Source organism: Accipiter gentilis, chromosome 23 (assembly GCF_929443795.1).
Source record: "Accipiter gentilis chromosome 23, bAccGen1.1, whole genome shotgun sequence".
Taxonomy (NCBI): Eukaryota; Metazoa; Chordata; class Aves; order Accipitriformes; family Accipitridae; genus Astur; species Astur gentilis.
In genome coordinates this window covers 20,061,568-20,072,827 of record NC_064902.1, presented here as the reverse complement: position 1 = coordinate 20,072,827, position 11,260 = coordinate 20,061,568, and the positions used below count along the sequence as shown (strand labels likewise).

The 11,260-nt window shown below is 52.7% G+C and overlaps 1 protein-coding gene across 9 annotated transcripts in view; it reads left to right on the top strand.

The window, feature by feature from the left end:
- The first annotated feature begins 1,588 nt into the window (after positions 1 to 1,588).
- FOXP1 (forkhead box P1) overlaps positions 1,589 to 11,260 on the top strand; it is a 392,520-nt gene continuing 382,848 nt past the window's right edge. For 4 of the 9 annotated variants that reach the window (XM_049827079.1, XM_049827081.1, XM_049827075.1 and 1 more), the window contains exon 1: positions 1,592 to 1,740. The gene's annotated coding sequence lies outside the window, so the exon portion shown is untranslated. Of the gene's footprint in view, positions 1,741 to 2,456; positions 2,519 to 8,552; positions 8,687 to 11,260 lie in introns of those variants that run through there. The other 5 variants (XM_049827087.1, XM_049827082.1, XM_049827076.1 and 2 more) reach the window with 4 other exon arrangements.

The following is an 11,260-nucleotide window of genomic DNA, read 5'->3' as shown; positions in this document are numbered from 1 at the left end:
GGCGCACAGGCGGTTCTGTCCGCGGGAGGGGTTCGCTCGTTAAAATCCCGTTCCCATCCAGCCCCGGAGCTTGGTGTCAAGGCCCGCCGGGAGCCTAAAAGCAACACCCACCCTCCAAAAAAAAAAAAAAAAAAAAAATTAAAAATAAAATATACGAACAAGAAAAACGGAAGGAGAGGAAGAAAATTTGGGTTCTGGCGGGTCCCCGCTGGGCGGACGAAAAGAGTTTTTTGGGTTGGTGTCGTCGTCCCCCCCCCCGGACAAAGTCGGGCGCTCGGTAACTCCGCGGCGCCCGTTCAGCTCCCGCCTTGCGGCGGCCCCGGCCCGGGCAGCGCCGGGCACGGACGGCTCCAGCCCCGCCGAGGCGACCCACCGACGGCCCGGGACCGGCTCCGGCTCCTCTGTCCGCCGCGCTCGGCACCCCGCGGGGGAGGGCAGGATGCTGCCCGGCCCGGCCCGCTCCCACCCGCGCAACCTCCGCGCTGTCCGGTCGCTCCTTCTTCGGTGCTGTTAAAACTTTCCGGTGCCCGAAACCTCGGAGCCGGGGGGGGGAACCGGGCGGTCCCGGTTCTGGTCTCCCGGTGGGCTCCACTCACCCGCTCCCCTCCCGTGGGAGCCCCGACGGCGCGGCCGGTCCGCGGGTTCCCCCCCCACGCACCCACCCGGGATAAAAACCGGGGTAAAACCCCCGCGGAGCGACGCCGCGCTCAAAGCCGGCCCTCGGGCTCGATCGCTGCCCGCTCCGCGCCCGCGCAGCGTTTCCTCTGCGCGGGGTTTGCGCCCACAGAGGCGTGCGTGGGGTGTGGGGGGGTGTGGGGGGCGCAAATAGCCCCCGCCTCGCCGGCTCCGCGCAGGTAAGGCGGGTTCCGCGGGTCTCCGCGGAAAACCCTGCGAGGTCGTTCCGCGCCCCCTCCCCCCCCCCCCGCCCAAACTCCGCGGGCCTGACACTCCCCCCCGTGGGTAAGGGGGTGGGGGAGCAAAAAAAGTTGCTGGGGGGGGCGTGGGGGGGGGGGTGGTCGCGGCGGCGCTGCCCTCCGCCGACGGGGCGGCCCGCCTGAACTCCCTCTGGCCGGCGGGCGCGCAGCGGTGCGCGCAACCTGCGCGCACCGCTGCGCGCCCACTTTGGCTTCCCCGTGGGGCTGCCCCGCCCCCCCCCCCCACCCGCGACACCCCCCCCTTTCCCTCACGGCCGGTCCTCCGCGCCCGCGGAGCTCCCCCCCCCCGTCCTCCCCCATCCCCTCCCTCCGCGCTCCGCCGCTTTTTTAAATTTTCTTTTTTTTTTTTTTTTTTTTTAAAAATTCTTCTTCTTTTTCCCTTGCGCCGAGCCTTGTTTACCCAGCAGGTGGATGTGACGTCAGAGACTGACAACAGCAAAAAATAACAACATCTCCCTCCGCGGGGGTGTAACGCGGGGCCGCCCCCGGCCCGCCCGCGCGGGGCTGCGCGGGGCGGGGAGCGGAGGGAGGGAGGGGGGGGGGGGCGGGGGGGGGGGGTGCGGGGCGGGGGCGCGGCGGGGCGGCGTGCGGGGGGCCCCCGCGGGCGCGGCGCCGAAGCGGAGGGCTCTATTGTTATTTACCGAGCGGCGGAGCACGCCGCCGCCGCCGCCGCCGCCGCGCCGCCCGGGTTCGGCGTGCCGGGAGGGACGGGAGGGAGGGACGGACGGACGGACGGGACGGAGACGCGAACCCGCTCCGCGGGGGCCGCGCCGGGCTGGGGGCAGCGGCAGGCCGAGTCCTGCGGGTGAGTCCGCCGCCCCCCCCCCCGACACTTTCCCGGCTCCTCGGGGGCTGTTGCACTTTTCTCTCGCCCCCCCCCCCCCCCCCCTCCCCGCCGGCACCACGTGCCCGGCTTCCCCCCCCCCCCCCTCCCCACCCAACCACCCCCCCCCTCACCACCCGGCCGCCGGGGGGGGGACGGGGACCCCCCCTACCCCTACCCGCCCACTTTGGAAACTTCCCCCCCCCCCCCCTCCTCCGCTCCCCCTCCGCGGAGAGTGGGATGCGGCGCCTTCCCCCCCCCCTCCCCTCGTGTTTTCTTCCGCGCAAGGGGCGCGCACGGCCCCAACTTCCAACACTCGGGGCAAGAAGTTGCGGCGGGGCCGCGCCCCCCCCCCCCTTTCCCCCCCAAAAAAACACCCCCACGCCGGGCCCGGCTGCCCCCTTTCCCCCGGCACCTGTTGCCGCTTTCCGCCCGCGCAGTCCGTTCCGCGGGCGCGGAGTTCCGCGCCGCGCATCTCCCCCCACCCCGGGTCCCAGGGGCCCGCTGCGCCCATCCCCCCCCACCCCCCCCGCCCCCCCCTCTTTTTTTTTTTTTTTTTTTTTGGGAGACGAAGTGTTTGAATAAACATCCGCGCCTTCTCTAGCCCGGCGCAACTTCTCGCTGCGCGGGTGCGGACCGCGCATCCCTCGCGTGTCCCCGTGTCCCCCCCCCCTCCCCCACCCCAGCTCCGCGCAGATCCGCGGTGCGGAGCCTCGGGACGGAACCGCGGCTCGCTCCGCGCCGCGGAACCGGTGGCCCGGTAAGTAGTGGAGGGGGGGGGGGTGTGTGTGTGTGTGTCGCTCCGCGCTGCGCCCCTCGCACCTGCCCACACCCCCCCCTCCTCCTCGCCCCAGCGCAGCCTCCGCGCAAGTTCCGCGCATCCCCCCCCCGGGCAGCGCGAAGGTGGGCGCTGCAGGCGGCGTCCGAGCGGCGTGTCCGCGCCTCCCTCCTCCCCCCGCCCCACGGGTGTTTTTTCTTTTTTTTTTTCCTAAAAAAAAAAAAAAAAAAAAAAAAAGAAGAAGAAATAAAGCCCGGCGGGCGGGCGCGGACAGGGCTGCGCGGGGGCGCAGCGGCTGCGCCCTCCCCACCGCCGCGCAAACTCCCGAATTCTCCGGCGCGGAGAGCATCGGCGGGCGGGCTGCGGAGCGCCTCGATTTTAGCGAGTCTTCCTCCTGCCACTTCGCTGTAATGATTTTCATTGCTTTGAGTGAACTAAGCCGAGTGAGGTTACTTCCTTTTTTTGTTGGTTTTTGGGTTTTTTCTTGTCTTTCCCCCCCCCTGATTCCTCCCCCCCCCCCCAAGGCAGCAGCGCTCAGACCTCCCGTACCTGCCCGAGGTCTCTGCCGCTTCCCAGCGCTCCCAGAGCCGCTTCTCTGGAGAAGCTGGAGCCCAACTTCTGTGCTCAGAAGTTTAAGGTTTCATTTTTAGTAACTGTTCTTTGAGCGAGTAATGTACGTATACTGCTTGGAGCGCGTCGTCTCCACGATGTAGCCTGCTGATTTCTAGGGTGCTGGCTGGTTATAAATATTAAAGCGATTCTCTAAACTGCGTTTCCTTTCCATATAGTTTTTCTAAACGTGCGTTTTACCTGCGTTGCCTAAACGTTGATGTCGCTTAATGACAGCTGCTTAATTAGACAAAGTTTCAAGGATGTCGTCGAAGAAACTTGCCGCTTGTGCTGTTAAGCCACGGTTTGCTTTAATATTTCGGCGGAGGGAAAATAGGCGTTTCGCTCGATTTAGCGTTATTTTTACAGTTTCTGTTACTGCTGAGAAGCTCCTACTTTTTCTAAGTTTGAGAGAGCCTGAAATAATTCAAGTTCTCAGAGAAGCGAGTGTAGGAAGGAGGTACCGTGCATCTTTGCAACTAGATTTGGGGGAAGAAAGGGAAATCAGGGCTACTGGTTTCAAGTTCTCTCCTCTGAATCTTTTCCCCGGCACATTTTATTTGAACTATCTCACAACCATATTGAATGGACCAGGGCACTGGGGGAGGAAGCTCTTCACTAGTTACCATTCAAAAGGTGTCGGCTAAAATCTCATTGCAAAAAGGTATTGTAGCTTTAACATCTTGCATTGGCAGCATTCTTCCCCCTTAGTCTTTGGATTAGTCATTGTATGAGAGACAGAAAAAAAAAAAAAAATCACTTTTTTTTTTTTTTTTTTTTTTTTCTGGAAAAAGTAAAGTAAACAGCCTCCAACAAGTGAACCTTGACAACCCAGATTAAGGAAGGCAGGAGAGATCAAACAAAGCTGCTGCTGGGCTGTTGTCAGGAGCTGCCTCACTGAAAGCTCTGGACTATTCGATCAGGCAGCAAGGCTATATGTTCACTTATGCAGAAATGGACCATTACAAATGCTGATCTTTGTTGTGAAACCAAAGGATAACTTTGAGAAAAATAACTACTATTTCAAACAGGGCTTTCTGTCGCTTAGGATTTTGATTGCAAAGTTAGTTTTTTGTGCATGGGCTGGGTTTTGGGTTTGGGGTTTTTTTGGTGGTTTTTTTTTTTGTTTTAGTGATAGTGGTTTGGAGTGCGTTCTGTACACTTTCAGAGAGACTTAGGATTTGATTTTATTTATGCTGTCTAGAGCTGCAGAGAAGGCGGCGTTTCAGTAGTGTAATGTTGAAAACCGTAAAAGTTCTCTGGAATTCAGCCTTTATTTCTGGATCTCTGAATTGTAAGGAAACGTGGATTTTATTTTTTTTTCCTCTGGGTACAAGTGCTGTGCTGATGTACAATAGAGGAGTTTGGTTATGATTAAGCATTGTATGTTGTAGACCCTAGAAAGCTTGTAATGTCTCTCCTTCAAGTGTATTACCAACCAGTCGGGATGGCACCTTTTTTTTTGATATGCCAGGATTTTCGCAAAACTGCATGTAACTTGTCTTCATGGCTATATTGGAGAGACTCTGTTACTGTGTAGTTTTAGAGTGGAAAGAGCAGTACAGAGTATTAACAGATACTTGGTTTTACTTCAGTAAACGTTTAGGATTTGAGTATTAATCAAACTTAACCAGTGGGAGTTAGGTTATTTTTGTTGCTTGACGCTTTCGTGTTTGTATTCAAACACTTCACTGCAAACTCTACAAATATGCCCCCTCTTTCATTTCTTTAAAGTCCTCTAAAACAATGGAAACAGCTATTAAAAAAAAAAAAAAAAAAAAAATCTGAGGAAAGGGCTGTTACCCTAATGTATGTTAATCAGGAGGCTGACCAAGTGCACATCTACTGAAGAATTAAGGCATCCAAAACCTTTTTGCCTAAGTATTTCTTTAATTAGCAGTGCAGATCACACAATAAGTACTTTATACTTTTTATAAGGTAAGGTTTCATAACCATCCTGCACAACTTATTATAAAACCTGTAGATTTTTATGGTATATGCTTTAATTAGACAATAAAAAGTATGTGTGTTAAACATGCACATGTATGCTGTTAAGCCATTTTGGGTAATGTGTAATGTTTTTTAACAACTATAAACATTTTCTGCTTAAATCAGTTCCACCGGTAATAGTAACGCAGCTAGTTTTTGTACTGGTGAAAGAAGGAGCAGGAAAAGTTGAGCAGAGAATTATGCATTGGACATTTTTGCGCAGCATATGCTGCAATATGCTTTTCTCTTGGAGTGGATCACCTTTTTTTAAGAGCTAAAATTTGCATTATCATCCTCGGTATGATATACTGTAAACATTTGTAGCTCCAGAGTTATTCCTGTTTCATGGCATTGTAAAAATTAGGAAAAAGGGTGGTAGTAAAAAGGCAAATTTATGGAATGCAGCTTAGCGTTTAGTGTTTGTACTGCTTGTGGTCATTTATATTGAGAGATTGAACCGGATAATGCAATTCCTTTTGTGACATATCTGTTCAGCGTGTATTTGTATATCAAATGAAATAACATATGCACGCACATATGTAGGATATGTATGTAAAATACAGTTATTTCTGCAAGGCTGTCCGGTTATTTATAGGGCATAATGATACTTCTGTCATCTTAAATTTTCTCCGAGAAGCTTTAATAAATTTAAATAGATTATACGCTGTCAGAAAATAGTATAAATTTTGTTTACGATTCACTTGCTTTAAGGTACTTACACTAAAGAAGCTCATTTAACCCCAAGACTGAGTAGCATTAAGTGGTGAGAGGAGTCTGCTGAAGAGCTGCTACTGCCCTTTGCTCTTGTGATAATCTTAAATTACTACAATTTAATTGCAACTTCAAGGCACTGAGCTGAAATATTTTTATGCAGCTGAGGCAGGGCTGAAGAAGACGTAGCGCAATTTTCGCAGGTAGCTGGATTTCTCTTCGGAGGCGCAGCGTTCACTCAGGCCTTTCCTGCCTTGCGGAGCGCATCCAGCGCAGCATCCTGCCCGCGTCCGTGTGCGGGCACGGATGCGGCCCCGGGAGGGAGCCTCGCCGGGGGGATTCCCACCTCGGTGGGAGCAGGATCAGGCCCTGCAGTAGGCAGGCAGCTCGGCTGCACGGGTGGTTTGGTAGTGGTTTTTCTTTTTTTTTTTTTTTTTTTTTGGTTTTGCCGTTAGTATTTCAGCTTACGTTGGAATTAAACGGCGCGTTGTAACGATTCCTCAAATGAACCTTGCTATCGAGTTGCTTCCCGGAGCTTTTCCCTGGGATCCTCCGTTGGGAAGGCAGGGTGGGAAGGGGCTGGCAGCTGGAGGCAGAGACCAGGGGGTGGTGGGCAGCGCGGGGGCACGGCTGGCACCCTGCTCGGAAAATACAACCCGCCGGCTCGTAGCTATGGCGCGGTCCCCGCGTCCCCAAAGGCGAGTTCAGGCTGCAGCCGGCCGCCCGGGGCCTCATCCAGAGCACGCCGGCGTCAACCGGGGCTTCTGCTCAAGTCGCTGCTTTTGGGTTTGGCTTTTGGTCTGTGTCACTAACTCGTATCGCTGAAACTTTTTCTCCCCCCCCCCCCCCCCCCCAACCCCCCCCCAGCCCTCCACCCCCCTCCCGCCCCCCGTAGCAGCATGTTTTCCCACCTGGCGAGCGGTTCAGCGGAGATACGATATGCAATAGGAGCCAGAAGGCATTCGCGAAGCGGAATTTATAAACGTTGGGCGCTAGAGATCGGCAGCGTCTTTGCGACTGTTCTTAGAGGTCCTGGCAACCAAACTTTGCCGAAATGCTTAGAAAGGTATGGCCGGGCTCGGAGTCCTTGACTTCACGCCGTTGAGGACGCGCGTCGTGCTAAAGCACAGCGGCGGTTGAGTCGTGGCTTTGATTGTTTTTTCTGTTGGCCAAGTCCTCGTCAAATGTCTCGTTGCAGTAAGAAACGAGAAAGATCTTGTGCTTGCTAGAACTGCTTGCTTTTGCAGCGACAAAAACGCTGCTCGCAGCCTGCTGCTCTCACAAACTACTGCGCCGTCTGTTTCCCGCGGCTCGCGGTGTGTTGGGAATTGCAGCTACCGTAGGTAACAAGGTGATGCCAGTGTACACAGGGGGGAAAAAACAGTAGGGTGGAATAAAGCATGCGGTCATTAGAGGGGAAACTTAATTGTGGGAGCTCTGTAGTCTTTTAATTTAAAAAAAAGAAGTATTATATTTTGGGGCTGCAGTGGAATCAGCTGTTCTATTTTTAGGAGATCAGATATTTGCTGGTTGGGATGTCTGGAGTGTTTTAACATGTGCTCTTTTTTTCTTACTTCAGCATTGGAGCTACCAAGTCAGAGAAGCTGCTGGCTCTGATCGCGTGCAGCCTTCTTTGCAAATATGCTCTAGGGTTTTGTCTTTCCATTCTCCTGGCACCGATCTCTTCCATGCATGCAAGTGAACAGGCTCATGTCTAATGGCTGTTTGTACGTGGCAAGTATCCAGAATAATCTTGATAACTTTTTGTTCAGCGCCATCCTGAAAACGAAGATAGCATTCTATGTAAAACGAGCAAAGAGAAGAGCGTGGGCAAAATCAGTTTCTCGCCAAGAAGCATCTGGTACCTGAGGAGGACTAAATAATTTTCCTCCTCTCGTTGACCCTTCCTGTGCCGTTTTTAAAACATCTCCATTTTAGTGCCTTGAAATTGCAATTAAGTTGTAGTAATTTAAGATTATTGCGAGAGTGCAAAGGGCAGTAGAAGCTCTTTAGAAGTCTCATCTCAACACTTAATGCTACTCAGTCGGGGGGTTAAATGAGTTTCCTCAATGCGAGTACTTAAAGTAACTAAATCGTAAACAAAATTTATACTATATTCTGACAACTAATAATCTATTTAAATTACATTAAAGTATGTGTGTGAAAATTTAATTAAAGACAGAAATACTGTCAAGCCCTCTAAATATCTTGACAGATCTACTGAAATGGAACCCGTATCGTAAAATATTTACATATATCTGATAGGCTACAGTGTTTCTGGGAGTGCCATTCTGAAACCGACTGTGGGCTTTTTTCCTCCCAGTTTCCCCTTCAGTTGCAACGGTCTCGAAAAGCGACACAAATAAATACCCGGAATGTTTTATTCCGATGATTCTCCAGTGTGTTGTTTACTGCTAATCGCGCTCTCCGTACCACACTTGTCACTGTCGTGTTTTTATTAGAAGCGCCTGTTTCCTCCGTAAGTTAGTTTAGCGGGGCTGGTAATTGAGAGGTGCGCTGAAAACGCGGGCTCCGTGTGCAGCGGGATGATGTTGTGTCGTACCTGCAGCGTGGCAGCGCTGGATGCGCGGTCTGTAAGTCAACTTTCCTCTGGATGTCTGGCCCAGGGCATGGTGCTGCGGGGTCTCTTGCGCTTTTGTGACTGTTGATTTCATTGATTATTTTTTTTTCTTCTTTTTTTTTTCAGGTAGAAAGCGCTTATGACCCTTTTTTTTCCAAATTTTTGAAATACATATGGAAGCGTTTCCCGGAGCGCTGGTGCGCGCCCTTGTCGCACAGGACCCTTCCCGCTGGTGCGGCCGCGGTGCCTCTCCTTCGTTGGTACGTGGTCCAGGCCGCTTTCGAGATGCGGAACGTTTTGCCCTGGATAAAACCGGGTCCGGCTGAAACTTCAGCCGTACTTTGGTCCTTCTTAAAACCCGCCGGCTGGGATCCTGCAGGTGGCCAAAGGCAGGAGAGTTTGCCGGGAAGGTTGCAGGACGAGCCGTGATTTCTCATCGCCCGGCCAAGGGTTGGGGCAAACTCCTGGCTCTCCTTGCCTGGGGTGCACGTCCCAGGAGCCGCGGGGTCGCCGGGGGAGGGTGAGGATTTGGCCGTGGAGAGAAGGATGGGGCGGGAGCGGGGCGCTGAGGGTTGCTCGGGTGCTGAGCACCGCCAGCCCGACAGAAGGTGGCACAGTTCGGCAGGTTGGCTGGAGCCTCTCACGGCATCGTTAGTTTTCCCCTCTTCGCCAGACATTTCCTTTCACGTTGGATCCGAGTTTTAGCTGTACTTCCCAATCAGTCTTGTCATCTTGTTGCTAACAATTAGGGTCAAGTGTCTTTCCTTGGGCTCTCCGCGGTCTTGGTGTTGGTGTCCCTCCCCCAGCTCCTAGGCTAAGCTGTTTGTTCATTAATTAGTAGATGGGGCATATTAACACATCAGTAAATCGGAGTAGTCAGACTTCCCAAGGCATCTCGGGAAACTCTCTCCAGTTTTATGTGACCGGACATGCACTATTGCTGATTTAGATAGCGGAGCCGATGATGCCAAAGTGTTGTTAAGAGAGAGATAAATAGAGAGAGCCCAGCAGTAAGCAGAATGTCATGTCTCTATTAAAAAGCTTGTGATAAAGGAAGATAAAACGGTGAGGGGGGATTGCTGGTGTGTTCAGAGCAGCCACTAAACATCTGATGGCAAAAATCGATGCCGAATTCCCCTTCCTGCAAAACCCTTGCCCGCAGAATTAGCGCCTGAGCCTGGGTTTGCTTGCAGCAAGCGGTGGAGCCCTGAAAGGACTTTTGTTCTTGCCAAAAAGGCGGCCGGGGGGTTCTCGGGGATTCAGGAGCTGTCTGAGCCGGGATTCAAACATCCCTCCCCGGTTCCCTTTGAAGCGGCTCCGCAGCGACGCGGTGTTCCCGGGATGCTGATGAAGTTGTTCCAGGCTCGCGCCGGGGCTCGTTGCGCCATGCTGCCTCGTCCCTTGGTTTCCCTGGCCACCTGCGTTTTTTGGGGGTTCCCGTTCGGAGGTCGGTCCTTGGCTTCACGGCAGAGTTACAACGATGCGGATTTTTGTATATTTTGAGTCTTTTTTTTTTCTTTCTCGGCCGGGTGCAGAGGCTGCTCTGCAGAAGTGAAAAATGTAACTGATCGTAAAGAAATGAGTGGTCGCAGCAGACGAGAGGGGAGCGGCATTAATTTTACCGGTTCCGTAATGAAACGTGCAGTAAAACGTTAAATCATCGCAGCCTTGTTTGCTGAAAGGATGTTAATCATTCCATTAAGAAGGATTAAGTAATTAACTGAGATTTCTTCAGGAACCAATGTCAGTTTTAAAAAGCATCTTCCTAGTGTTGTACAGTGAATGCAAAGTTTATGTTTCTGCCGCTGGAGAGCTGGGAGGTGAGTGTGAGCGGGACACTTCTTCCCAAGAAACTTCTGGGAATGCCAGGGGAGCAGAAATAGGGTTTTTTTTTGCAACTGAGATGTGCTATTCCAATAGTCTTTTGATTGCAAGGTTGTCTTTTATGACTTCTGTCAGCTGGGCCCGTTGCAAGCCTTATTTCAGGAGTAGTCTGTTTGGGATTAAGAAGTTAAAACCTTCTTGAAGTGTTCATCTCGGCGCTTGCTTTTTTTTTTTTTTTTTAATAATAGCTTTTATGTTGTAATAGTAAGCTTGCTGGCAGTGAGTCATGAACTCTATCTTCCGTGAACCTCGTGACAAATTTTTGTTAGCCAGTCAGGCAGCTCGCTTAGCTCGTCCAGCCCAGTTCCCACGTTTTATACTTGCGCTGGAAAGAAAAATTCCATTAAAATCGACGGTGTAAATCCTCCTTTCCTCCTGTGGCTGAAATCCCCTTAGAAGCAGTGGCAGTGCAGGGGGCCGTGGGGCATCGTGGAGCAGCTCCTGGCGTTGGGCTATTTTGGAGGATGTCGAAGCTGGATTTGGCCGGGAACGGCCAAGTCTGGGGAAGGATGTGGCCGGCAAGGCTTTTGACGTTGGCTGATGCTCAGTGAGGTCAAAAGTGCATTTTGGAGAGGGTGTACATGCAGATGGAGGAGCAGGTGGGCAGGGCAGAACAATGGCAATATTTTTCACCACTTCATTTTTGAAGGATCAGATCGAAGCCCCTGGGCGGGGAGAGGTGCAGGGGCTGGGGGAGCATCTGTGTTAGCGCTTCTGCATCCTGTGCTCCCGAGCACGCTGCCTTTCTTCCAGGGCTCGATCCGTTTTTTGCCACGACTGAGGTTGTGGAATTTGGCGTTAACCTCATCAAGTTGCTGCCGTTTCGCCTATAACGGCCCCAACTTCTAATATCGCAGCTAGCGATGCTGAAGCTACACCCAAACCAAACTTTTCTGTGTGTGATATGAATTCTGCCCGGCAAATAGCATAATACAGTGGCGCCAATTGCG